This window comes from Rhipicephalus microplus, unplaced genomic scaffold (genome assembly GCF_043290135.1).
Source record: "Rhipicephalus microplus isolate Deutch F79 unplaced genomic scaffold, USDA_Rmic scaffold_168, whole genome shotgun sequence".
Taxonomy (NCBI): Eukaryota; Metazoa; Arthropoda; class Arachnida; order Ixodida; family Ixodidae; genus Rhipicephalus; species Rhipicephalus microplus.
Genome location: NW_027464739.1, coordinates 25,508 through 53,203, shown reverse-complemented (window position 1 = coordinate 53,203; position 27,696 = coordinate 25,508). Strand labels below are relative to the sequence as shown.

The 27,696-nt window shown below is 55.6% G+C and overlaps 1 non-coding gene and 3 pseudogenes across 1 annotated transcript; all 4 read left to right on the top strand.

Moving 5' to 3' along the window:
* Window positions 1-6,729: 6,729 nt before the first annotated feature.
* Window positions 6,730-6,904, top strand: LOC142791464 (U2 spliceosomal RNA; annotated as a pseudogene).
* Window positions 6,905-15,630: 8,726 nt separating this feature from the next.
* Window positions 15,631-15,805, top strand: LOC142791463 (U2 spliceosomal RNA; annotated as a pseudogene).
* Window positions 15,806-18,154: 2,349 nt separating this feature from the next.
* LOC142791462 (U2 spliceosomal RNA) lies at window positions 18,155-18,329 on the top strand (annotated as a pseudogene).
* A 2,332-nt stretch (window positions 18,330-20,661) lies between these two features.
* LOC142791541 (U2 spliceosomal RNA) lies at window positions 20,662-20,853 on the top strand. The gene has a single exon (XR_012890287.1). It is a non-coding gene; the product is annotated as a U2 spliceosomal RNA (small nuclear RNA).
* Window positions 20,854-27,696: the final 6,843 nt, after the last annotated feature.

The window sequence follows — 27,696 nt, the reverse complement described above, 5'->3', positions numbered from 1 at the left end:
CTCCACTGATTTCCGCGACCACTTGACGACCGCCTTCGGCCGCCTCATGTCCGTCCGGCACGATCGACGGAGCGCCGCACCAGCGCCTCGTACACGCCACCATAGCACTCCTACCCCTCGGAATCAGCAAAACTCGGACGTTTTCGACCACGACAGACAGAACCTGCCGGCCCGTTGAACGCTTGAACGACATCGCAGCGGCAAGTCGCACACTCACGTTCCGTCACCCTCTGCCACATGATCCTTCATTCACCGGCTTCACAACCCACGCGGTAGACGTTTCGCACGCATTCCCGGGTCTGCCTTTCACGGCAGGACCTTCGTCGACCTCGGTGCGGTGTTCCGCCACGTCGGAACTTGCAAGGCATATGTTGTGCGTGCTGAAGCAGCCAAAGGCACCACCTTTTTGCCGATGATTGTGGGCGTCGTTGCAGAGGCGTTGCTTGGGCAGCCGGCGTAGAAGCCATGTTGGATAGGTGACGTATTCACATTTTGCACAGTCATTTTTTTTTTTTTTCCTTTTAGATTTTGGTGCTCGAGTTGGACATGTACACTATGCATCAGTTTTTAAAACAAGTGCTGTAGCATCCCTCGCGACATGCCTGATAATGTTCGCCGGCAAGCATTTGGTGTGACGTCATGGGCGCATAGAGAGTACGCATGCAAGCAAGCACGCGTGGCTTCGACCTCTGGGAAAAAGAAGGTTTCAGTTTTAACATGTTTGTAAGCGAAACTAGAAACTTCAAGCGGACTGGGGATAAAAGCAATGCCGTGAAGCCAGCGCTGCCGCTGTCGGTGCACAATGCTGGTTGTGCATGGGTGGACGTCGGAATTGCTTTGCTACTGTTTGCCCGGCTTTTGGCCAGAACTAAGTACGAGGTGTGAAAGAATGGATTTTAATTACGTGCTAATGAATTGCATCGCTTCTCGGCCTTTTGGCTAAGATCAAGGGTCGTGTAAGCAGTTGCCTCGCGCGAGTCACTACGTCGGACCCGGGGTCACGTCACGCTGACGTCATCCCCGGGGTTCAAGCCTCCAAGAATAGCCTGCGTGGCGTTGCCGTCTCCGACGTGCGACCGCTGCCCCTGGGTTTCGGGCCTTCCCGCCCGGTGCCCGCCTGTTCCATGCCGGAAGGAGCAAGGTCCCCGGTCCACGCCCGCCGTCCCGGAGCCCCCCTGCTGCCTACCGGCCGCCTCCTGATCCTGCGCGGCGCCCGCCTCGGCTGAGCCGCTACTACCAGTGTGCAGCGCGCCTGCACGACACAAGTTTCCACCAGTCACGCCCCCTTCCACCGGCGACAACGCCCTCAGAATGGCGGCCACATCCGATTTACCTGTGAGAGAAAACTGTTTCCTGTTTACGGCGCCGGATGGCGACGTTTCTCTTGATGACTTGATCGATGCAGTCGAAGTAGTTGCAGGCGATGATAGTGTGTTCGTGTTGCAGCATATGGGCGGTGCCAAGTTTCTCGTATGCACCCGTAACGCCAGTCAGGCAACTAAGTTAATGGTGGCTGAGGGTTTCCGGGTGAATGGCATAAGCGTACCGGTTGAGGCCGTAGGGCCGCCGGTCACGTATGTAAACGCCTACCGGTACCCAGCCTATATGCCCGACGAGATACTTGGCAACGCCCTGGCGCAGTATGGTAAGGTGCGGGGCATTTCGTTTGCTACTGTGGCCTCCCGTCAAAATAAGTTAAACGGCGTCAGGGTCGTTAAAATCGAAATGAGCAAACCGGTGCCCAACTTTGCGACCATTGCGGGGCACCGTGTCATGTTCGAATACCGAGGCATGAGGCGGGTGTGCGCACGATGCAGCGAGGTGGGCCATATGGCGACCGCGTGCTCCGCACCTTACTGCAAACGATGTGGAATTTTCGGGCACGACACTGAGGGCTGCTCAGCCGAATGCAAGCGTTGTGGGGGGCAACACGGGACGAGAGATTGTTTTAGGAGGCGCACCTACGCGTCCGCCGCACGCGGTTTCCCCTCAGTGACAAACCTTGAGCCGAACTTAGCGCAGTCGAGCGGCCCCTCAGCACCCAGGCCAGGCGTACTCCACTCGCGCATGCAAGTCTTGACGCCCAGGACCGCGGCTCGCACGCCGCCGACAGCTTCCCCCAGCCGAGACCATGATACGGACAGTAGCTTGCTCGCAAGTGTCCCTGTGACAAATTCACCCGCCAACGAGGAAGAGAGGCCCGAGAGGAATGACGACACCGCCGCCACGTCATCAGAAACAGAGTCGAGTGACCTCGAAACCGTCTCGACACCCTCGGCTCCTTCTACACCGTCCGCCCCCCTGTCGGGCCAGGATGGCTGTCACAGCACTTCAGACACTGCCGCAACAACTGACAGGGATGAGCTTCCCCTCTCCATCTCAAAAGCGCCGGTGAATATGCTCGCCCCAGTGTCCGCTCAGGACTTAGATGACGGCATTAAAGACCCCACACGAGACGACCTGCCCATCGTGAGCCGCGGGTACTACGAGCTTCCGGATGACCGCCACCGCCACGGCGCTCAATCAAACCTGCCGCCCACCTCCCGGCTCCCCCTTGATCACGCGCCGCCCCACTTGAGTCGTAAACCGGACCCGCTTGCGTCACAGCCAGCGCCAGGCCGTGATGAGCGGGCACGCTCTCGCTCGCGCCGACGGCAAGGAGAGGATGATAAGAAGGATCCGAGGGGGAGAGCCACAAGCAGAGAGGCGCGGCAGCGGCGAACCGGGCCGGACGCCAGGAGCAGTGACAGTGACGCCCCCCCGAGGGCGAAGACGCAGAAGCTAGCCCAGAGCACCGCCGGCAAAGGGGAACCGCCCCCTAAAGCCAGCGAGGCGTTTTGATTACCTCGCAACAGATGGCAGCGCAGGCGTAAAGCCAGCGAGGCGTTTTGTTTACCTAGCCACAGATGGCAGCACAGGCGAGCGCGCCGTTTGCTGTTCCCCCCTCGCTGAGCGCTCCACCTCCCGCACACTGATGCCCCCCCCCCCCCCCCCCCCCCCCCCGCTCGCCCTCTAGTTCCCTCGAATGACTGACCAACTCCGCTTCGCTACCTGGAATGTGCGCGGACTCCGCGACAAAACGAAGCAAACCGCGGTCATTTCGTTTGCCCGCTCCCAAGATATTGACCTGCTGTTCGTCCAGGAGGCGAATTTCCGTTCCCCCCTCGACGTCGCGCACTTCCGTAGCCTGTGCCAGGTCGAAGCTTTTTTTTCCTTGACGAGGGCTAAGTCCTGCGGGGTCGGGGTCGTCTTTGTCTCCGGGAGGTTTAGACAAAAGGCTCATTGCGCGTTCGGGGCCGATGGCCGCACGTTGATAGTCGATATTTTCATCGATGGGCAGAAAGTCCGGTTCGTCAACGTGTACGCGCCTGTCACGAGATCGGAGACCAATCCCTTCTTCAGGGAGCTTGGAGAGTTCCTGCTAGCCCCCCTCCCGCATGTGGTCCTGGGAGACTTCAACTGTGTGGTAGACGCTACGAGGGATATCCGGGGACCGGGTCGCGGTGGCTCAGCCTACCACGCAAAAGAACTCATCAGGGTGCTCCGCTGCCTGCGACTTTCCGACGCATGGGTCGTCCTCCACGACGACGATTTCGGCCCCACCCGAGTGTCAAAGGCCACCGCTAGCCGGCTCGACCGTGCCTACTTACCAGAGTTCCTACTGCCCTCCCTAGCAGCGTGTGAGGTGCTCCCGCTACCATCTGCTTTGACTCGTCTCTCTGACCACGCGCCACTGTTAACCACAGTCCGTGCAAAGCCTGGCCCCAAATCGAATGATATGTCGTGGCGCCTGGATTCGGCACTACTGAAGGATCCAGTGTCCGTTCCACAGATCCAGGCACGCATAGAGGCCTCGATCAGAGCGACCTCCCGCATAACACCGACTACCTGGGACGACCTCAAGGCGGCATGGAAGGCTCTTCTCCAAGAAGAAGGTAGTGAAAGAAGAAAGCGCATGACGTCCGAGATGAATGAGATACTGCGCAGAATGCGTATCATTCAGAGTGCGGACATCCTCACCACCTGTACACGAGATTACCTCTCCTCCCTTAAGGTGCAGTACGAAAGACTACTTCGGGCGGCTAACGGCGAAAGATGTGCGACTCGGGCCGCCTCCGATGAACAGTCAGAGGCCGCCCCGCGCGAAGTACGCGGAAACGGCTCGGTACGCATAGTGGAAGTCATGCGCCCCGACGGTACGCTCACGAAGGACCCGACCGAGATCGAGGCGACTTTCTTGCAGCACTTTGAGTCAGCGTTCCGCGAGCCGGACCCCACGACGACCCTCTCGGTGCCAGCGTGCCTGTCGGAGTTGTACAAATCCCTAAAGTGCCTGGAAGAAGATCAGGGCTCGACCATGTGTGGCGCAGCCACGTTAGAGGAGTTGAGGGCCGCGATCGAGCAAATGCCACCGAACTCGGCCCCCGGCGCGGACGGCCTCACCGCGGGCTTCTATGCCACTTTTTTTGAGACCCTGAAGGAACCGCTCCTGGCAGTCGTCAACACGGTCCTTGAAGGACACGCGAAACCTGCCTCTTTTGGCATGGGGCGCGTAGTCCTTATTCTGAAAGAGGGTGCACCGCGGAACACGCCGTCGTCGTGGCGTCCAATCACGCTGCTCAACGTCGATTATAAGATCGTCGCTTCAATTCTAAACAGTCGGCTTAAGTCCTTTTTGCCAGACATCATTGGTCCGCATCAGGCCTGCGCAGTCCCGGGCAGGTCAATGTTTGCCAATCTGACTGTCACAAGAGACGTCTTTCAATACGCATCTGAGAAAAGAGTCACGGGAGCCTTTCTTTCCCTCGATCAAGCAAAAGCTTTCGACAGAGTTAGGCACACTTACCTGTTCGAAACGCTTCGAGAGTTCGGCCTCCCGCCAGGTTTTGTACAAGTGATCGAGCTCCTGTACTCTGATCTCAGATGCCACGTAGTGGTAAATGGCTCCACGACAGCTACCTTCCAATACACAAGAGGGATAAGGCAGGGGTGCCCACTCGGCCCGACCCTCTTTGTACTCTCGATAGAGCCGCTACTCTCGTCTCTTGCCAGCGATGCGCACATCCGAGGCCTCCCCCTCACAGGATCAGCGGACTTGAAAGTGCTCGCGTACGCCGACGACATCTCCCTTTTTGTCAGGGACCCTAGTAGCCTCGACCGTTTTCGCCAGGTCTTTGCATCCTACGCCCTCGCATCAGGAGCGCAGTTGAACGAGGGAAAGTGCAAGGCACTCCTATTCGGCCATTTCCCGGCGCACGCGATCGGCAACTACGAGGCGGTGAGCACAGTGAAGGTCCTTGGTATATACTTTTCCTGTGAAGGAGTTGCGGCCTCGACGTGGTCCCGAGTCCTCGAAAGGGCTGAACAAGTGTCAGAGCGCGCAGACCTGCGAGGCCTGACGCTTAGAGAGAAAGCCGTAGCGGTCAAGACAAGCATTTGCGCCCTAGCCTCGCATGCGAGCCGAGTGGCGGTGATGCCCGCAAGAGCAGTAAGCCAGCTGTCTAAGCTCATAAACGCATACATGTGGGACGGGAAACCGCCACCGGTGAAACAAAACATGCTGCAACTGGCAACGTCTGAAGGGGGTCTCGGTCTCCCGCATGTTCTGACCGTAAGTAGGGTCCTGGCCCTGAAAACCGCCCGCATGCTCGTGCGCGCGAGCGATTACTTGGGTCGCAACTTACTACTGTACTGGAGCGGAGTGAGGCATGACTGGTTGGATGCAGGCCGTCACACCGGACCCTTTGCGGAGGAGCCTGCGCCCTTCTATAAAACGGCATCTGCGACGTGGCGCATGTTGCAAAAAGAAGTGCCTGACGGCGACGTGGACGAGGACCCGCCAGCGCGCATCGTCGAAGCTATCACGCTGGAACAGTTGAGCGACTCGGACCGGAAACGCGCTGAGCGCGCGAGGCGCGAACTGAACTCGCTTCGCTGCGGCACCCCCCGTGATGCACACGACTTTCTGGTGAAAAAGGCCTGGGCTGTGCTCCCCACCAGAGAACGCCTCAACAAATTTGGAATTGTCCCAGATGCACGCTGCCCTAACTGCCGCGCAGTGGAAACGCAGGATCACGCGCTTTTTCAGTGTATCTCGGTGAAACCCGTGTGGCGGATGGTAGCCCATTCCTTTGGTATCCGGCCCCCTCCTTACCACAAGCGCAACAAGGGTGCCTTTGCCCAACTGGTGCTTGTTTACACATTGCTGGCTATCTGGCAAAGGCGCTCATTAGCAGAGGCGCGCAGGAAGCCTGTGCGAGCCGCGTTCCCGACCGTCTCGCGCATAAGGCGGCTGTTATGGGCTCACCTATCGGGCGAACTCGAGGCCAGCGGCGAGGAGTGCTTCCTCCGACGCTGGCATACCAAATTCTTTTTTGTAAGAGAGGGCAAGCTTCACGCCCCCCTGATAAGCCATTAACCCCCCCCCCCCCTCCTTTTCTTCCTCAATTCTTTGTTACAAGAGCTAAGGGAAAGCAACGCTGTAAATATGTAAATATCTTAGTGTGTTCCATTCATGTATATATGTGGTGTGTGTAGTGCTTATTCAGGCGTACAGAAGCATGTGCGCATAGCAAGTTTGTACATAGTGTATATAGTTCATCAAGCGTTTTGTCTCTTACGTCAATGAATGTGTATTTATTTACGCCCCTTTTGAACTGTATCCGGCCAAAATATGGCTGCGTATTGTGTACGTATAATGATGTGATTGTTTACTCAGTTGGAAGTGAATAAACTTCTCTTTGATGTAGTATCTGTTCTTATCAGCTTAATATCTGATACGGATCCTATTTGGATCCAAGATATTAAACTTATTTTTGTGATGCGGCGGAGTGCTTGAAGCTTGCTTCACCTCCGCCACGGGTTGGCCCGGTATTGCACTACCTCCGGGATCGGCCCACTCACCCCCTGCGGGGTGAGTTCGACAATAAATTCAATGATAGAAGGAGTGTTCGGATTTACCCATGATACCGGGGTAAACGGCGTGGGTGCGTCGAGTGTCCGAGACGGTGCCCCGAATACCGCGCCCCGGCTGACGCGGTATTCGCGTGCAGGGAGTGCGCTAGCTGTGTTTACACTTACGATTGCTCTGGGAAAATAAATGTTTCCGTGTGTATTTCATATATGGAGGGTCTCTTTTATTTTGTTATGTTCACACGTACATACTCAAGTTTCTTATTTTTTTCAACATTCCTACTCATATTAATAAAACTATTGAGGAAATTATCATTACTGTTTCGGAGGAAAGCTAGAAGTGTGTATACGATGTGTATGCATGTGCGATGTGTATGTATGTATGTGTGTAGAAGTGTGTATGTATGTGCCAAGCTATTTCCGCTTTTCGAATTCACCCGTTTCGCAACGAAAAATAAAAAAAGCCTCTAGAAAATGGGGTTTGGTTGGTGTTTCTGTTTACAGTTGCAGTGGCAAGCGAAGGCATTTTTATTTCACATCTTCACGCGGCGTCTGAACCTGAAGACGCGTGCTCTCGCCACGTCTACGCATCTACACTATTCCCCATCACAAATTAAAATCGCAAAGAACGCCACAGGACCCACTCCGCACACACCTGCTGTACGGTGGAGCGGCAAAGCCCCGATGTGCTTTTCCTATGTCCACTGACCTTTGGGGTTTGACGTCCCAAAACCACCATATGATTATGGGAAAATTTCGACCACCTGGGGTTCTTTCACGTGCACCCTAATCTGAGCACAGGGAAATGCAGCCGCCGCGGCCGGGATTCGATCCCACCACCTGCGGGGCAGCAGCCGAGTACCTTACGGCCATCAGACCACCACGGCGGGCATCGCCTTGTTGATCAAACACTTCATTTCTGAACACCATCTCATACCAGCTCATCCACCGTTGGCTCTCGTTAATTACAACGAACATCCTCGCACGCTCACCTCAATGGAATTGCCAGTTGCTGGAAGTTCCAAGAAAATTGCGCACTAGACGTACGGACGCACCACGCACGTACCTGAAGCGACGTGGACCCCAGGACGCGTGAGATCACGCCCCGGGCGCGCTTTGCCTCCGTACCCACTCGTCACTCCTCACAGCTTCACTAAGCCGAGTATGTAGAAGTCGAAGAAGCAGAACAACAAACCAGCCAATCCCCCACAGTGGGTGTGAGCCACAAGTGAAGGTCAACAAAAACAAGCAACACCAGCGAGCGCAGTGACGAAGCTATCGTAATGGGGCGAAATAATCCACGAATATGGCTGCACGTTGACGCACGGTCGCATTTGTGCAACCACCCGTGTCTCCCGAAGACCGTCTGTCGCGAGTCTTCGACGAAAAGCGCAGGCGAGTACTTCTCCACTGATTTCCGCGACCACTTGACGACCGCCTTCGGCCGCCTCATGTCCGTCCGGCACGATCGACGGAGCGCCGCACCAGCGCCTCGTACACGCCACCATAGCACTCCTACCCCTCGGAATCAGCAAAACTCGGACGTTTTCGACCACGACAGACAGAACCTGCCGGCCCGTTGAACGCTTGAACGACATCGCAGCGGCAAGTCGCACACTCACGTTCCGTCACCCTCTGCCACATGATCCTTCATTCACCGGCTTCACAACCCACGCGGTAGACGTTTCGCACGCATTCCCGGGTCTGCCTTTCACGGCAGGACCTTCGTCGACCTCGGTGCGGTGTTCCGCCACGTCGGAACTTGCAAGGCATATGTTGTGCGTGCTGAAGCAGCCAAAGGCACCACCTTTTTGCCGATGATTGTGGGCGTCGTTGCAGAGGCGTTGCTTGGGCCATGACCTACTACACTCCTGACCTGTTCAGATAGCGGGGTTCCTATGGGAGCGCGTGTCCCCGCTCTCGTTCAATCGCTCGCCGTAGGTGGCGCTACCTATAACCTGTTCGTCTGCTTCTTTACGGTTGTTTTGTAGGCGCTGGTATAAGAATGCCTGCTTTCTGTGGTGAACTGTCGGCATATATGTGACTATTTCTTCCCATACATTGCTGGTCAAGTAAGCTGTTCAGTGCGCTTAAGAATTTATAGCACACTGGTTGACAAACGTGGAAACCCGTGGATTTACATGATTTTGGACAGCCTATGCGTTGTCGCGTGCATTTTATTGCAAAAAAAATTCTGAATGTCTTTTAGTATTATTATTTCTGGATATTTCTAAATTGTGGATCATAAATTCGCACTACGAGTGCTTTGTTGGTTAAAATTTGACTACAAAGAGTGAAGGTGACGTCAGCGAACAGGTGCTGCCTAGCGCCACGCCGCTCGTAGGTGACGGCCCTAGCGGCAGAAGGTATGAACTAGAACGTGGGCGCTGGAAGAGGTGCTCTCTGGGCAGGTCAGGAGTGTAGTAGGTCATGGCTTGGGCAGCCGGCGTAGAAGCCATGTTGGATAGGTGACGTATTCACATTTTGCACAGTCATTTTTTTTTTTCCTTTTAGATTTTGGTGCTCGAGTTGGACATGTACACTATGCATCAGTTTTTAAAACAAGTGCTGTAGCATCCCTCGCGACATGCCTGATAATGTTCGCCGGCAAGCATTTGGTGTGACGTCATGGGCGCATAGAGAGTACGCATGCAAGCAAGCACGCGTGGCTTCGACCTCTGGGAAAAAGAAGGTTTCAGTTTTAACATGTTTGTAAGCGAAACTAGAAACTTCAAGCGGACTGGGGATAAAAGCAATGCCGTGAAGCCAGCGCTGCCGCTGTCGGTGCACAATGCTGGTTGTGCATGGGTGGACGTCGGAATTGCTTTGCTACTGTTTGCCCGGCTTTTGGCCAGAACTAAGTACGAGGTGTGAAAGAATGGATTTTAATTACGTGCTAATGAATTGCATCGCTTCTCGGCCTTTTGGCTAAGATCAAGGGTCGTGTAAGCAGTTGCCTCGCGCGAGTCACTACGTCGGACCCGGGGTCACGTCACGCTGACGTCATCCCCGGGGTTCAAGCCTCCAAGAATAGCCTGCGTGGCGTTGCCGTCTCCGACGTGCGACCGCTGCCCCTGGGTTTCGGGCCTTCCCGCCCGGTGCCCGCCTGTTCCATGCCGGAAGGAGCAAGGTCCCCGGTCCACGCCCGCCGTCCCGGAGCCCCCCTGCTGCCTACCGGCCGCCTCCTGATCCTGCGCGGCGCCCGCCTCGGCTGAGCCGCTACTACCAGTGTGCAGCGCGCCTGCACGACACAAGTTTCCACCAGTCACGCCCCCTTCCACCGGCGACAACGCCCTCAGAATGGCGGCCACATCCGATTTACCTGTGAGAGAAAACTGTTTCCTGTTTACGGCGCCGGATGGCGACGTTTCTCTTGATGACTTGATCGATGCAGTCGAAGTAGTTGCAGGCGATGATAGTGTGTTCGTGTTGCAGCATATGGGCGGTGCCAAGTTTCTCGTATGCACCCGTAACGCCAGTCAGGCAACTAAGTTAATGGTGGCTGAGGGTTTCCGGGTGAATGGCATAAGCGTACCGGTTGAGGCCGTAGGGCCGCCGGTCACGTATGTAAACGCCTACCGGTACCCAGCCTATATGCCCGACGAGATACTTGGCAACGCCCTGGCGCAGTATGGTAAGGTGCGGGGCATTTCGTTTGCTACTGTGGCCTCCCGTCAAAATAAGTTAAACGGCGTCAGGGTCGTTAAAATCGAAATGAGCAAACCGGTGCCCAACTTTGCGACCATTGCGGGGCACCGTGTCATGTTCGAATACCGAGGCATGAGGCGGGTGTGCGCACGATGCAGCGAGGTGGGCCATATGGCGACCGCGTGCTCCGCACCTTACTGCAAACGATGTGGAATTTTCGGGCACGACACTGAGGGCTGCTCAGCCGAATGCAAGCGTTGTGGGGGGCAACACGGGACGAGAGATTGTTTTAGGAGGCGCACCTACGCGTCCGCCGCACGCGGTTTCCCCTCAGTGACAAACCTTGAGCCGAACTTAGCGCAGTCGAGCGGCCCCTCAGCACCCAGGCCAGGCGTACTCCACTCGCGCATGCAAGTCTTGACGCCCAGGACCGCGGCTCGCACGCCGCCGACAGCTTCCCCCAGCCGAGACCATGATACGGACAGTAGCTTGCTCGCAAGTGTCCCTGTGACAAATTCACCCGCCAACGAGGAAGAGAGGCCCGAGAGGAATGACGACACCGCCGCCACGTCATCAGAAACAGAGTCGAGTGACCTCGAAACCGTCTCGACACCCTCGGCTCCTTCTACACCGTCCGCCCCCCTGTCGGGCCAGGATGGCTGTCACAGCACTTCAGACACTGCCGCAACAACTGACAGGGATGAGCTTCCCCTCTCCATCTCAAAAGCGCCGGTGAATATGCTCGCCCCAGTGTCCGCTCAGGACTTAGATGACGGCATTAAAGACCCCACACGAGACGACCTGCCCATCGTGAGCCGCGGGTACTACGAGCTTCCGGATGACCGCCACCGCCACGGCGCTCAATCAAACCTGCCGCCCACCTCCCGGCTCCCCCTTGATCACGCGCCGCCCCACTTGAGTCGTAAACCGGACCCGCTTGCGTCACAGCCAGCGCCAGGCCGTGATGAGCGGGCACGCTCTCGCTCGCGCCGACGGCAAGGAGAGGATGATAAGAAGGATCCGAGGGGGAGAGCCACAAGCAGAGAGGCGCGGCAGCGGCGAACCGGGCCGGACGCCAGGAGCAGTGACAGTGACGCCCCCCCGAGGGCGAAGACGCAGAAGCTAGCCCAGAGCACCGCCGGCAAAGGGGAACCGCCCCCTAAAGCCAGCGAGGCGTTTTGATTACCTCGCAACAGATGGCAGCGCAGGCGTAAAGCCAGCGAGGCGTTTTGTTTACCTAGCCACAGATGGCAGCACAGGCGAGCGCGCCGTTTGCTGTTCCCCCCTCGCTGAGCGCTCCACCTCCCGCACACTGATGCCCCCCCCCCCCCCCCCCCCCCCCCCGCTCGCCCTCTAGTTCCCTCGAATGACTGACCAACTCCGCTTCGCTACCTGGAATGTGCGCGGACTCCGCGACAAAACGAAGCAAACCGCGGTCATTTCGTTTGCCCGCTCCCAAGATATTGACCTGCTGTTCGTCCAGGAGGCGAATTTCCGTTCCCCCCTCGACGTCGCGCACTTCCGTAGCCTGTGCCAGGTCGAAGCTTTTTTTTCCTTGACGAGGGCTAAGTCCTGCGGGGTCGGGGTCGTCTTTGTCTCCGGGAGGTTTAGACAAAAGGCTCATTGCGCGTTCGGGGCCGATGGCCGCACGTTGATAGTCGATATTTTCATCGATGGGCAGAAAGTCCGGTTCGTCAACGTGTACGCGCCTGTCACGAGATCGGAGACCAATCCCTTCTTCAGGGAGCTTGGAGAGTTCCTGCTAGCCCCCCTCCCGCATGTGGTCCTGGGAGACTTCAACTGTGTGGTAGACGCTACGAGGGATATCCGGGGACCGGGTCGCGGTGGCTCAGCCTACCACGCAAAAGAACTCATCAGGGTGCTCCGCTGCCTGCGACTTTCCGACGCATGGGTCGTCCTCCACGACGACGATTTCGGCCCCACCCGAGTGTCAAAGGCCACCGCTAGCCGGCTCGACCGTGCCTACTTACCAGAGTTCCTACTGCCCTCCCTAGCAGCGTGTGAGGTGCTCCCGCTACCATCTGCTTTGACTCGTCTCTCTGACCACGCGCCACTGTTAACCACAGTCCGTGCAAAGCCTGGCCCCAAATCGAATGATATGTCGTGGCGCCTGGATTCGGCACTACTGAAGGATCCAGTGTCCGTTCCACAGATCCAGGCACGCATAGAGGCCTCGATCAGAGCGACCTCCCGCATAACACCGACTACCTGGGACGACCTCAAGGCGGCATGGAAGGCTCTTCTCCAAGAAGAAGGTAGTGAAAGAAGAAAGCGCATGACGTCCGAGATGAATGAGATACTGCGCAGAATGCGTATCATTCAGAGTGCGGACATCCTCACCACCTGTACACGAGATTACCTCTCCTCCCTTAAGGTGCAGTACGAAAGACTACTTCGGGCGGCTAACGGCGAAAGATGTGCGACTCGGGCCGCCTCCGATGAACAGTCAGAGGCCGCCCCGCGCGAAGTACGCGGAAACGGCTCGGTACGCATAGTGGAAGTCATGCGCCCCGACGGTACGCTCACGAAGGACCCGACCGAGATCGAGGCGACTTTCTTGCAGCACTTTGAGTCAGCGTTCCGCGAGCCGGACCCCACGACGACCCTCTCGGTGCCAGCGTGCCTGTCGGAGTTGTACAAATCCCTAAAGTGCCTGGAAGAAGATCAGGGCTCGACCATGTGTGGCGCAGCCACGTTAGAGGAGTTGAGGGCCGCGATCGAGCAAATGCCACCGAACTCGGCCCCCGGCGCGGACGGCCTCACCGCGGGCTTCTATGCCACTTTTTTTGAGACCCTGAAGGAACCGCTCCTGGCAGTCGTCAACACGGTCCTTGAAGGACACGCGAAACCTGCCTCTTTTGGCATGGGGCGCGTAGTCCTTATTCTGAAAGAGGGTGCACCGCGGAACACGCCGTCGTCGTGGCGTCCAATCACGCTGCTCAACGTCGATTATAAGATCGTCGCTTCAATTCTAAACAGTCGGCTTAAGTCCTTTTTGCCAGACATCATTGGTCCGCATCAGGCCTGCGCAGTCCCGGGCAGGTCAATGTTTGCCAATCTGACTGTCACAAGAGACGTCTTTCAATACGCATCTGAGAAAAGAGTCACGGGAGCCTTTCTTTCCCTCGATCAAGCAAAAGCTTTCGACAGAGTTAGGCACACTTACCTGTTCGAAACGCTTCGAGAGTTCGGCCTCCCGCCAGGTTTTGTACAAGTGATCGAGCTCCTGTACTCTGATCTCAGATGCCACGTAGTGGTAAATGGCTCCACGACAGCTACCTTCCAATACACAAGAGGGATAAGGCAGGGGTGCCCACTCGGCCCGACCCTCTTTGTACTCTCGATAGAGCCGCTACTCTCGTCTCTTGCCAGCGATGCGCACATCCGAGGCCTCCCCCTCACAGGATCAGCGGACTTGAAAGTGCTCGCGTACGCCGACGACATCTCCCTTTTTGTCAGGGACCCTAGTAGCCTCGACCGTTTTCGCCAGGTCTTTGCATCCTACGCCCTCGCATCAGGAGCGCAGTTGAACGAGGGAAAGTGCAAGGCACTCCTATTCGGCCATTTCCCGGCGCACGCGATCGGCAACTACGAGGCGGTGAGCACAGTGAAGGTCCTTGGTATATACTTTTCCTGTGAAGGAGTTGCGGCCTCGACGTGGTCCCGAGTCCTCGAAAGGGCTGAACAAGTGTCAGAGCGCGCAGACCTGCGAGGCCTGACGCTTAGAGAGAAAGCCGTAGCGGTCAAGACAAGCATTTGCGCCCTAGCCTCGCATGCGAGCCGAGTGGCGGTGATGCCCGCAAGAGCAGTAAGCCAGCTGTCTAAGCTCATAAACGCATACATGTGGGACGGGAAACCGCCACCGGTGAAACAAAACATGCTGCAACTGGCAACGTCTGAAGGGGGTCTCGGTCTCCCGCATGTTCTGACCGTAAGTAGGGTCCTGGCCCTGAAAACCGCCCGCATGCTCGTGCGCGCGAGCGATTACTTGGGTCGCAACTTACTACTGTACTGGAGCGGAGTGAGGCATGACTGGTTGGATGCAGGCCGTCACACCGGACCCTTTGCGGAGGAGCCTGCGCCCTTCTATAAAACGGCATCTGCGACGTGGCGCATGTTGCAAAAAGAAGTGCCTGACGGCGACGTGGACGAGGACCCGCCAGCGCGCATCGTCGAAGCTATCACGCTGGAACAGTTGAGCGACTCGGACCGGAAACGCGCTGAGCGCGCGAGGCGCGAACTGAACTCGCTTCGCTGCGGCACCCCCCGTGATGCACACGACTTTCTGGTGAAAAAGGCCTGGGCTGTGCTCCCCACCAGAGAACGCCTCAACAAATTTGGAATTGTCCCAGATGCACGCTGCCCTAACTGCCGCGCAGTGGAAACGCAGGATCACGCGCTTTTTCAGTGTATCTCGGTGAAACCCGTGTGGCGGATGGTAGCCCATTCCTTTGGTATCCGGCCCCCTCCTTACCACAAGCGCAACAAGGGTGCCTTTGCCCAACTGGTGCTTGTTTACACATTGCTGGCTATCTGGCAAAGGCGCTCATTAGCAGAGGCGCGCAGGAAGCCTGTGCGAGCCGCGTTCCCGACCGTCTCGCGCATAAGGCGGCTGTTATGGGCTCACCTATCGGGCGAACTCGAGGCCAGCGGCGAGGAGTGCTTCCTCCGACGCTGGCATACCAAATTCTTTTTTGTAAGAGAGGGCAAGCTTCACGCCCCCCTGATAAGCCATTAACCCCCCCCCCCCCTCCTTTTCTTCCTCAATTCTTTGTTACAAGAGCTAAGGGAAAGCAACGCTGTAAATATGTAAATATCTTAGTGTGTTCCATTCATGTATATATGTGGTGTGTGTAGTGCTTATTCAGGCGTACAGAAGCATGTGCGCATAGCAAGTTTGTACATAGTGTATATAGTTCATCAAGCGTTTTGTCTCTTACGTCAATGAATGTGTATTTATTTACGCCCCTTTTGAACTGTATCCGGCCAAAATATGGCTGCGTATTGTGTACGTATAATGATGTGATTGTTTACTCAGTTGGAAGTGAATAAACTTCTCTTTGATGTAGTATCTGTTCTTATCAGCTTAATATCTGATACGGATCCTATTTGGATCCAAGATATTAAACTTATTTTTGTGATGCGGCGGAGTGCTTGAAGCTTGCTTCACCTCCGCCACGGGTTGGCCCGGTATTGCACTACCTCCGGGATCGGCCCACTCACCCCCTGCGGGGTGAGTTCGACAATAAATTCAATGATAGAAGGAGTGTTCGGATTTACCCATGATACCGGGGTAAACGGCGTGGGTGCGTCGAGTGTCCGAGACGGTGCCCCGAATACCGCGCCCCGGCTGACGCGGTATTCGCGTGCAGGGAGTGCGCTAGCTGTGTTTACACTTACGATTGCTCTGGGAAAATAAATGTTTCCGTGTGTATTTCATATATGGAGGGTCTCTTTTATTTTGTTATGTTCACACGTACATACTCAAGTTTCTTATTTTTTTCAACATTCCTACTCATATTAATAAAACTATTGAGGAAATTATCATTACTGTTTCGGAGGAAAGCTAGAAGTGTGTATACGATGTGTATGCATGTGCGATGTGTATGTATGTATGTGTGTAGAAGTGTGTATGTATGTGCCAAGCTATTTCCGCTTTTCGAATTCACCCGTTTCGCAACGAAAATAAAAAAAGCCTCTAGAAAATGGGGTTTGGTTGGTGTTTCTGTTTACAGTTGCAGTGGCAAGCGAAGGCATTTTTATTTCACATCTTCACGCGGCGTCTGAACCTGAAGACGCGTGCTCTCGCCACGTCTACGCATCTACACTATTCCCCATCACAAATTAAAATCGCAAAGAACGCCACAGGACCCACTCCGCACACACCTGCTGTACGGTGGAGCGGCAAAGCCCCGATGTGCTTTTCCTATGTCCACTGACCTTTGGGGTTTGACGTCCCAAAACCACCATATGATTATGGGAAAATTTCGACCACCTGGGGTTCTTTCACGTGCACCCTAATCTGAGCACAGGGAAATGCAGCCGCCGCGGCCGGGATTCGATCCCACCACCTGCGGGGCAGCAGCCGAGTACCTTACGGCCATCAGACCACCACGGCGGGCATCGCCTTGTTGATCAAACACTTCATTTCTGAACACCATCTCATACCAGCTCATCCACCGTTGGCTCTCGTTAATTACAACGAACATCCTCGCACGCTCACCTCAATGGAATTGCCAGTTGCTGGAAGTTCCAAGAAAATTGCGCACTAGACGTACGGACGCACCACGCACGTACCTGAAGCGACGTGGACCCCAGGACGCGTGAGATCACGCCCCGGGCGCGCTTTGCCTCCGTACCCACTCGTCACTCCTCACAGCTTCACTAAGCCGAGTATGTAGAAGTCGAAGAAGCAGAACAACAAACCAGCCAATCCCCCACAGTGGGTGTGAGCCACAAGTGAAGGTCAACAAAAACAAGCAACACCAGCGAGCGCAGTGACGAAGCTATCGTAATGGGGCGAAATAATCCACGAATATGGCTGCACGTTGACGCACGGTCGCATTTGTGCAACCACCCGTGTCTCCCGAAGACCGTCTGTCGCGAGTCTTCGACGAAAAGCGCAGGCGAGTACTTCTCCACTGATTTCCGCGACCACTTGACGACCGCCTTCGGCCGCCTCATGTCCGTCCGGCACGATCGACGGAGCGCCGCACCAGCGCCTCGTACACGCCACCATAGCACTCCTACCCCTCGGAATCAGCAAAACTCGGACGTTTTCGACCACGACAGACAGAACCTGCCGGCCCGTTGAACGCTTGAACGACATCGCAGCGGCAAGTCGCACACTCACGTTCCGTCACCCTCTGCCACATGATCCTTCATTCACCGGCTTCACAACCCACGCGGTAGACGTTTCGCACGCATTCCCGGGTCTGCCTTTCACGGCAGGACCTTCGTCGACCTCGGTGCGGTGTTCCGCCACGTCGGAACTTGCAAGGCATATGTTGTGCGTGCTGAAGCAGCCAAAGGCACCACCTTTTTGCCGATGATTGTGGGCGTCGTTGCAGAGGCGTTGCTTGGGCAGCCGGCGTAGAAGCCATGTTGGATAGGTGACGTATTCACATTTTGCACAGTCATTTTTTTTTTTTTTTCCTTTTAGATTTTGGTGCTCGAGTTGGACATGTACACTATGCATCAGTTTTTAAAACAAGTGCTGTAGCATCCCTCGCGACATGCCTGATAATGTTCGCCGGCAAGCATTTGGTGTGACGTCATGGGCGCATAGAGAGTACGCATGCAAGCAAGCACGCGTGGCTTCGACCTCTGGGAAAAAGAAGGTTTCAGTTTTAACATGTTTGTAAGCGAAACTAGAAACTTCAAGCGGACTGGGGATAAAAGCAATGCCGTGAAGCCAGCGCTGCCGCTGTCGGTGCACAATGCTGGTTGTGCATGGGTGGACGTCGCAATGAATGTGTATTTATTTACGCCCCTTTTGAACTGTATCCGGCCAAAATATGGCTGCGTATTGTGTACGTATAATGATGTGATTGTTTACTCAGTTGGAAGTGAATAAACTTCTCTTTGATGTAGTATCTGTTCTTATCAGCTTAATATCTGATACGGATCCTATTTGGATCCAAGATATTAAACTTATTTTTGTGATGCGGCGGAGTGCTTGAAGCTTGCTTCACCTCCGCCACGGGTTGGCCCGGTATTGCACTACCTCCGGGATCGGCCCACTCACCCCCTGCGGGGTGAGTTCGACAATAAATTCAATGATAGAAGGAGTGTTCGGATTTACCCATGATACCGGGGTAAACGGCGTGGGTGCGTCGAGTGTCCGAGACGGTGCCCCGAATACCGCGCCCCGGCTGACGCGGTATTCGCGTGCAGGGAGTGCGCTAGCTGTGTTTACACTTACGATTGCTCTGGGAAAATAAATGTTTCCGTGTGTATTTCATATATGGAGGGTCTCTTTTATTTTGTTATGTTCACACGTACATACTCAAGTTTCTTATTTTTTTCAACATTCCTACTCATATTAATAAAACTATTGAGGAAATTATCATTACTGTTTCGGAGGAAAGCTAGAAGTGTGTATACGATGTGTATGCATGTGCGATGTGTATGTATGTATGTGTGTAGAAGTGTGTATGTATGTGCCAAGCTATTTCCGCTTTTCGAATTCACCCGTTTCGCAACGAAAAATAAAAAAAGCCTCTAGAAAATGGGGTTTGGTTGGTGTTTCTGTTTACAGTTGCAGTGGCAAGCGAAGGCATTTTTATTTCACATCTTCACGCGGCGTCTGAACCTGAAGACGCGTGCTCTCGCCACGTCTACGCATCTACACTATTCCCCATCACAAATTAAAATCGCAAAGAACGCCACAGGACCCACTCCGCACACACCTGCTGTACGGTGGAGCGGCAAAGCCCCGATGTGCTTTTCCTATGTCCACTGACCTTTGGGGTTTGACGTCCCAAAACCACCATATGATTATGGGAAAATTTCGACCACCTGGGGTTCTTTCACGTGCACCCTAATCTGAGCACAGGGAAATGCAGCCGCCGCGGCCGGGATTCGATCCCACCACCTGCGGGGCAGCAGCCGAGTACCTTACGGCCATCAGACCACCACGGCGGGCATCGCCTTGTTGATCAAACACTTCATTTCTGAACACCATCTCATACCAGCTCATCCACCGTTGGCTCTCGTTAATTACAACGAACATCCTCGCACGCTCACCTCAATGGAATTGCCAGTTGCTGGAAGTTCCAAGAAAATTGCGCACTAGACGTACGGACGCACCACGCACGTACCTGAAGCGACGTGGACCCCAGGACGCGTGAGATCACGCCCCGGGCGCGCTTTGCCTCCGTACCCACTCGTCACTCCTCACAGCTTCACTAAGCCGAGTATGTAGAAGTCGAAGAAGCAGAACAACAAACCAGCCAATCCCCCACAGTGGGTGTGAGCCACAAGTGAAGGTCAACAAAAACAAGCAACACCAGCGAGCGCAGTGACGAAGCTATCGTAATGGGGCGAAATAATCCACGAATATGGCTGCACGTTGACGCACGGTCGCATTTGTGCAACCACCCGTGTCTCCCGAAGACCGTCTGTCGCGAGTCTTCGACGAAAAGCGCAGGCGAGTACTTCTCCACTGATTTCCGCGACCACTTGACGACCGCCTTCGGCCGCCTCATGTCCGTCCGGCACGATCGACGGAGCGCCGCACCAGCGCCTCGTACACGCCACCATAGCACTCCTACCCCTCGGAATCAGCAAAACTCGGACGTTTTCGACCACGACAGACAGAACCTGCCGGCCCGTTGAACGCTTGAACGACATCGCAGCGGCAAGTCGCACACTCACGTTCCGTCACCCTCTGCCACATGATCCTTCATTCACCGGCTTCACAACCCACGCGGTAGACGTTTCGCACGCATTCCCGGGTCTGCCTTTCACGGCAGGACCTTCGTCGACCTCGGTGCGGTGTTCCGCCACGTCGGAACTTGCAAGGCATATGTTGTGCGTGCTGAAGCAGCCAAAGGCACCACCTTTTTGCCGATGATTGTGGGCGTCGTTGCAGAGGCGTTGCTTGGGCAGCCGGCGTAGAAGCCATGTTGGATAGGTGACGTATTCACATTTTGCACAGTCATTTTTTTTTTTTTTCCTTTTAGATTTTGGTGCTCGAGTTGGACATGTACACTATGCATCAGTTTTTAAAACAAGTGCTGTAGCATCCCTCGCGACATGCCTGATAATGTTCGCCGGCAAGCATTTGGTGTGACGTCATGGGCGCATAGAGAGTACGCATGCAAGCAAGCACGCGTGGCTTCGACCTCTGGGAAAAAGAAGGTTTCAGTTTTAACATGTTTGTAAGCGAAACTAGAAACTTCAAGCGGACTGGGGATAAAAGCAATGCCGTGAAGCCAGCGCTGCCGCTGTCGGTGCACAATGCTGGTTGTGCATGGGTGGACGTCGGAATTGCTTTGCTACTGTTTGCCCGGCTTTTGGCCAGAACTAAGTACGAGGTGTGAAAGAATGGATTTTAATTACGTGCTAATGAATTGCATCGCTTCTCGGCCTTTTGGCTAAGATCAAAGTGTAGTATCTGTTCTTATCAGCTTAATATCTGATACGGATCCTATTTGGATCCAAGATATTAAACTTATTTTTGTGATGCGGCGGAGTGCTTGAAGCTTGCTTCACCTCCGCCACGGGTTGGCCCGGTATTGCACTACCTCCGGGATCGGCCCACTCACCCCCTGCGGGGTGAGTTCGACAATAAATTCAATGATAGAAGGAGTGTTCGGATTTACCCATGATACCGGGGTAAACGGCGTGGGTGCGTCGAGTGTCCGAGACGGTGCCCCGAATACCGCGCCCCGGCTGACGCGGTATTCGCGTGCAGGGAGTGCGCTAGCTGTGTTTACACTTACGATTGCTCTGGGAAAATAAATGTTTCCGTGTGTATTTCATATATGGAGGGTCTCTTTTATTTTGTTATGTTCACACGTACATACTCAAGTTTCTTATTTTTTTCAACATTCCTACTCATATTAATAAAACTATTGAGGAAATTATCATTACTGTTTCGGAGGAAAGCTAGAAGTGTGTATACGATGTGTATGCATGTGCGATGTGTATGTATGTATGTGTGTAGAAGTGTGTATGTATGTGCCAAGCTATTTCCGCTTTTCGAATTCACCCGTTTCGCAACGAAAAATAAAAAAAGCCTCTAGAAAATGGGGTTTGGTTGGTGTTTCTGTTTACAGTTGCAGTGGCAAGCGAAGGCATTTTTATTTCACATCTTCACGCGGCGTCTGAACCTGAAGACGCGTGCTCTCGCCACGTCTACGCATCTACACTATTCCCCATCACAAATTAAAATCGCAAAGAACGCCACAGGACCCACTCCGCACACACCTGCTGTACGGTGGAGCGGCAAAGCCCCGATGTGCTTTTCCTATGTCCACTGACCTTTGGGGTTTGACGTCCCAAAACCACCATATGATTATGGGAAAATTTCGACCACCTGGGGTTCTTTCACGTGCACCCTAATCTGAGCACAGGGAAATGCAGCCGCCGCGGCCGGGATTCGATCCCACCACCTGCGGGGCAGCAGCCGAGTACCTTACGGCCATCAGACCACCACGGCGGGCATCGCCTTGTTGATCAAACACTTCATTTCTGAACACCATCTCATACCAGCTCATCCACCGTTGGCTCTCGTTAATTACAACGAACATCCTCGCACGCTCACCTCAATGGAATTGCCAGTTGCTGGAAGTTCCAAGAAAATTGCGCACTAGACGTACGGACGCACCACGCACGTACCTGAAGCGACGTGGACCCCAGGACGCGTGAGATCACGCCCCGGGCGCGCTTTGCCTCCGTACCCACTCGTCACTCCTCACAGCTTCACTAAGCCGAGTATGTAGAAGTCGAAGAAGCAGAACAACAAACCAGCCAATCCCCCACAGTGGGTGTGAGCCACAAGTGAAGGTCAACAAAAACAAGCAACACCAGCGAGCGCAGTGACGAAGCTATCGTAATGGGGCGAAATAATCCACGAATATGGCTGCACGTTGACGCACGGTCGCATTTGTGCAACCACCCGTGTCTCCCGAAGACCGTCTGTCGCGAGTCTTCGACGAAAAGCGCAGGCGAGTACTTCTCCACTGATTTCCGCGACCACTTGACGACCGCCTTCGGCCGCCTCATGTCCGTCCGGCACGATCGACGGAGCGCCGCACCAGCGCCTCGTACACGCCACCATAGCACTCCTACCCCTCGGAATCAGCAAAACTCGGACGTTTTCGACCACGACAGACAGAACCTGCCGGCCCGTTGAACGCTTGAACGACATCGCAGCGGCAAGTCGCACACTCACGTTCCGTCACCCTCTGCCACATGATCCTTCATTCACCGGCTTCACAACCCACGCGGTAGACGTTTCGCACGCATTCCCGGGTCTGCCTTTCACGGCAGGACCTTCGTCGACCTCGGTGCGGTGTTCCGCCACGTCGGAACTTGCAAGGCATATGTTGTGCGTGCTGAAGCAGCCAAAGGCACCACCTTTTTGCCGATGATTGTGGGCGTCGTTGCAGAGGCGTTGCTTGGGCAGCCGGCGTAGAAGCCATGTTGGATAGGTGACGTATTCACATTTTGCACAGTCATTTTTTTTTTTTTTCCTTTTAGATTTTGGTGCTCGAGTTGGACATGTACACTATGCATCAGTTTTTAAAACAAGTGCTGTAGCATCCCTCGCGACATGCCTGATAATGTTCGCCGGCAAGCATTTGGTGTGACGTCATGGGCGCATAGAGAGTACGCATGCAAGCAAGCACGCGTGGCTTCGACCTCTGGGAAAAAGAAGGTTTCAGTTTTAACATGTTTGTAAGCGAAACTAGAAACTTCAAGCGGACTGGGGATAAAAGCAATGCCGTGAAGCCAGCGCTGCCGCTGTCGGTGCACAATGCTGGTTGTGCATGGGTGGACGTCGGAATTGCTTTGCTACTGTTTGCCCGGCTTTTGGCCAGAACTAAGTACGAGGTGTGAAAGAATGGATTTTAATTACGTGCTAATGAATTGCATCGCTTCTCGGCCTTTTGGCTAAGATCAAGGGTCGTGTAAGCAGTTGCCTCGCGCGAGTCACTACGTCGGACCCGGGGTCACGTCACGCTGACGTCATCCCCGGGGTTCAAGCCTCCAAGAATAGCCTGCGTGGCGTTGCCGTCTCCGACGTGCGACCGCTGCCCCTGGGTTTCGGGCCTTCCCGCCCGGTGCCCGCCTGTTCCATGCCGGAAGGAGCAAGGTCCCCGGTCCACGCCCGCCGTCCCGGAGCCCCCCTGCTGCCTACCGGCCGCCTCCTGATCCTGCGCGGCGCCCGCCTCGGCTGAGCCGCTACTACCAGTGTGCAGCGCGCCTGCACGACACAAGTTTCCACCAGTCACGCCCCCTTCCACCGGCGACAACGCCCTCAGAATGGCGGCCACATCCGATTTACCTGTGAGAGAAAACTGTTTCCTGTTTACGGCGCCGGATGGCGACGTTTCTCTTGATGACTTGATCGATGCAGTCGAAGTAGTTGCAGGCGATGATAGTGTGTTCGTGTTGCAGCATATGGGCGGTGCCAAGTTTCTCGTATGCACCCGTAACGCCAGTCAGGCAACTAAGTTAATGGTGGCTGAGGGTTTCCGGGTGAATGGCATAAGCGTACCGGTTGAGGCCGTAGGGCCGCCGGTCACGTATGTAAACGCCTACCGGTACCCAGCCTATATGCCCGACGAGATACTTGGCAACGCCCTGGCGCAGTATGGTAAGGTGCGGGGCATTTCGTTTGCTACTGTGGCCTCCCGTCAAAATAAGTTAAACGGCGTCAGGGTCGTTAAAATCGAAATGAGCAAACCGGTGCCCAACTTTGCGACCATTGCGGGGCACCGTGTCATGTTCGAATACCGAGGCATGAGGCGGGTGTGCGCACGATGCAGCGAGGTGGGCCATATGGCGACCGCGTGCTCCGCACCTTACTGCAAACGATGTGGAATTTTCGGGCACGACACTGAGGGCTGCTCAGCCGAATGCAAGCGTTGTGGGGGGCAACACGGGACGAGAGATTGTTTTAGGAGGCGCACCTACGCGTCCGCCGCACGCGGTTTCCCCTCAGTGACAAACCTTGAGCCGAACTTAGCGCAGTCGAGCGGCCCCTCAGCACCCAGGCCAGGCGTACTCCACTCGCGCATGCAAGTCTTGACGCCCAGGACCGCGGCTCGCACGCCGCCGACAGCTTCCCCCAGCCGAGACCATGATACGGACAGTAGCTTGCTCGCAAGTGTCCCTGTGACAAATTCACCCGCCAACGAGGAAGAGAGGCCCGAGAGGAATGACGACACCGCCGCCACGTCATCAGAAACAGAGTCGAGTGACCTCGAAACCGTCTCGACACCCTCGGCTCCTTCTACACCGTCCGCCCCCCTGTCGGGCCAGGATGGCTGTCACAGCACTTCAGACACTGCCGCAACAACTGACAGGGATGAGCTTCCCCTCTCCATCTCAAAAGCGCCGGTGAATATGCTCGCCCCAGTGTCCGCTCAGGACTTAGATGACGGCATTAAAGACCCCACACGAGACGACCTGCCCATCGTGAGCCGCGGGTACTACGAGCTTCCGGATGACCGCCACCGCCACGGCGCTCAATCAAACCTGCCGCCCACCTCCCGGCTCCCCCTTGATCACGCGCCGCCCCACTTGAGTCGTAAACCGGACCCGCTTGCGTCACAGCCAGCGCCAGGCCGTGATGAGCGGGCACGCTCTCGCTCGCGCCGACGGCAAGGAGAGGATGATAAGAAGGATCCGAGGGGGAGAGCCACAAGCAGAGAGGCGCGGCAGCGGCGAACCGGGCCGGACGCCAGGAGCAGTGACAGTGACGCCCCCCCGAGGGCGAAGACGCAGAAGCTAGCCCAGAGCACCGCCGGCAAAGGGGAACCGCCCCCTAAAGCCAGCGAGGCGTTTTGATTACCTCGCAACAGATGGCAGCGCAGGCGTAAAGCCAGCGAGGCGTTTTGTTTACCTAGCCACAGATGGCAGCACAGGCGAGCGCGCCGTTTGCTGTTCCCCCCTCGCTGAGCGCTCCACCTCCCGCACACTGATGCCCCCCCCCCCCCCCCCCCCCCCCCGCTCGCCCTCTAGTTCCCTCGAATGACTGACCAACTCCGCTTCGCTACCTGGAATGTGCGCGGACTCCGCGACAAAACGAAGCAAACCGCGGTCATTTCGTTTGCCCGCTCCCAAGATATTGACCTGCTGTTCGTCCAGGAGGCGAATTTCCGTTCCCCCCTCGACGTCGCGCACTTCCGTAGCCTGTGCCAGGTCGAAGCTTTTTTTTCCTTGACGAGGGCTAAGTCCTGCGGGGTCGGGGTCGTCTTTGTCTCCGGGAGGTTTAGACAAAAGGCTCATTGCGCGTTCGGGGCCGATGGCCGCACGTTGATAGTCGATATTTTCATCGATGGGCAGAAAGTCCGGTTCGTCAACGTGTACGCGCCTGTCACGAGATCGGAGACCAATCCCTTCTTCAGGGAGCTTGGAGAGTTCCTGCTAGCCCCCCTCCCGCATGTGGTCCTGGGAGACTTCAACTGTGTGGTAGACGCTACGAGGGATATCCGGGGACCGGGTCGCGGTGGCTCAGCCTACCACGCAAAAGAACTCATCAGGGTGCTCCGCTGCCTGCGACTTTCCGACGCATGGGTCGTCCTCCACGACGACGATTTCGGCCCCACCCGAGTGTCAAAGGCCACCGCTAGCCGGCTCGACCGTGCCTACTTACCAGAGTTCCTACTGCCCTCCCTAGCAGCGTGTGAGGTGCTCCCGCTACCATCTGCTTTGACTCGTCTCTCTGACCACGCGCCACTGTTAACCACAGTCCGTGCAAAGCCTGGCCCCAAATCGAATGATATGTCGTGGCGCCTGGATTCGGCACTACTGAAGGATCCAGTGTCCGTTCCACAGATCCAGGCACGCATAGAGGCCTCGATCAGAGCGACCTCCCGCATAACACCGACTACCTGGGACGACCTCAAGGCGGCATGGAAGGCTCTTCTCCAAGAAGAAGGTAGTGAAAGAAGAAAGCGCATGACGTCCGAGATGAATGAGATACTGCGCAGAATGCGTATCATTCAGAGTGCGGACATCCTCACCACCTGTACACGAGATTACCTCTCCTCCCTTAAGGTGCAGTACGAAAGACTACTTCGGGCGGCTAACGGCGAAAGATGTGCGACTCGGGCCGCCTCCGATGAACAGTCAGAGGCCGCCCCGCGCGAAGTACGCGGAAACGGCTCGGTACGCATAGTGGAAGTCATGCGCCCCGACGGTACGCTCACGAAGGACCCGACCGAGATCGAGGCGACTTTCTTGCAGCACTTTGAGTCAGCGTTCCGCGAGCCGGACCCCACGACGACCCTCTCGGTGCCAGCGTGCCTGTCGGAGTTGTACAAATCCCTAAAGTGCCTGGAAGAAGATCAGGGCTCGACCATGTGTGGCGCAGCCACGTTAGAGGAGTTGAGGGCCGCGATCGAGCAAATGCCACCGAACTCGGCCCCCGGCGCGGACGGCCTCACCGCGGGCTTCTATGCCACTTTTTTTGAGACCCTGAAGGAACCGCTCCTGGCAGTCGTCAACACGGTCCTTGAAGGACACGCGAAACCTGCCTCTTTTGGCATGGGGCGCGTAGTCCTTATTCTGAAAGAGGGTGCACCGCGGAACACGCCGTCGTCGTGGCGTCCAATCACGCTGCTCAACGTCGATTATAAGATCGTCGCTTCAATTCTAAACAGTCGGCTTAAGTCCTTTTTGCCAGACATCATTGGTCCGCATCAGGCCTGCGCAGTCCCGGGCAGGTCAATGTTTGCCAATCTGACTGTCACAAGAGACGTCTTTCAATACGCATCTGAGAAAAGAGTCACGGGAGCCTTTCTTTCCCTCGATCAAGCAAAAGCTTTCGACAGAGTTAGGCACACTTACCTGTTCGAAACGCTTCGAGAGTTCGGCCTCCCGCCAGGTTTTGTACAAGTGATCGAGCTCCTGTACTCTGATCTCAGATGCCACGTAGTGGTAAATGGCTCCACGACAGCTACCTTCCAATACACAAGAGGGATAAGGCAGGGGTGCCCACTCGGCCCGACCCTCTTTGTACTCTCGATAGAGCCGCTACTCTCGTCTCTTGCCAGCGATGCGCACATCCGAGGCCTCCCCCTCACAGGATCAGCGGACTTGAAAGTGCTCGCGTACGCCGACGACATCTCCCTTTTTGTCAGGGACCCTAGTAGCCTCGACCGTTTTCGCCAGGTCTTTGCATCCTACGCCCTCGCATCAGGAGCGCAGTTGAACGAGGGAAAGTGCAAGGCACTCCTATTCGGCCATTTCCCGGCGCACGCGATCGGCAACTACGAGGCGGTGAGCACAGTGAAGGTCCTTGGTATATACTTTTCCTGTGAAGGAGTTGCGGCCTCGACGTGGTCCCGAGTCCTCGAAAGGGCTGAACAAGTGTCAGAGCGCGCAGACCTGCGAGGCCTGACGCTTAGAGAGAAAGCCGTAGCGGTCAAGACA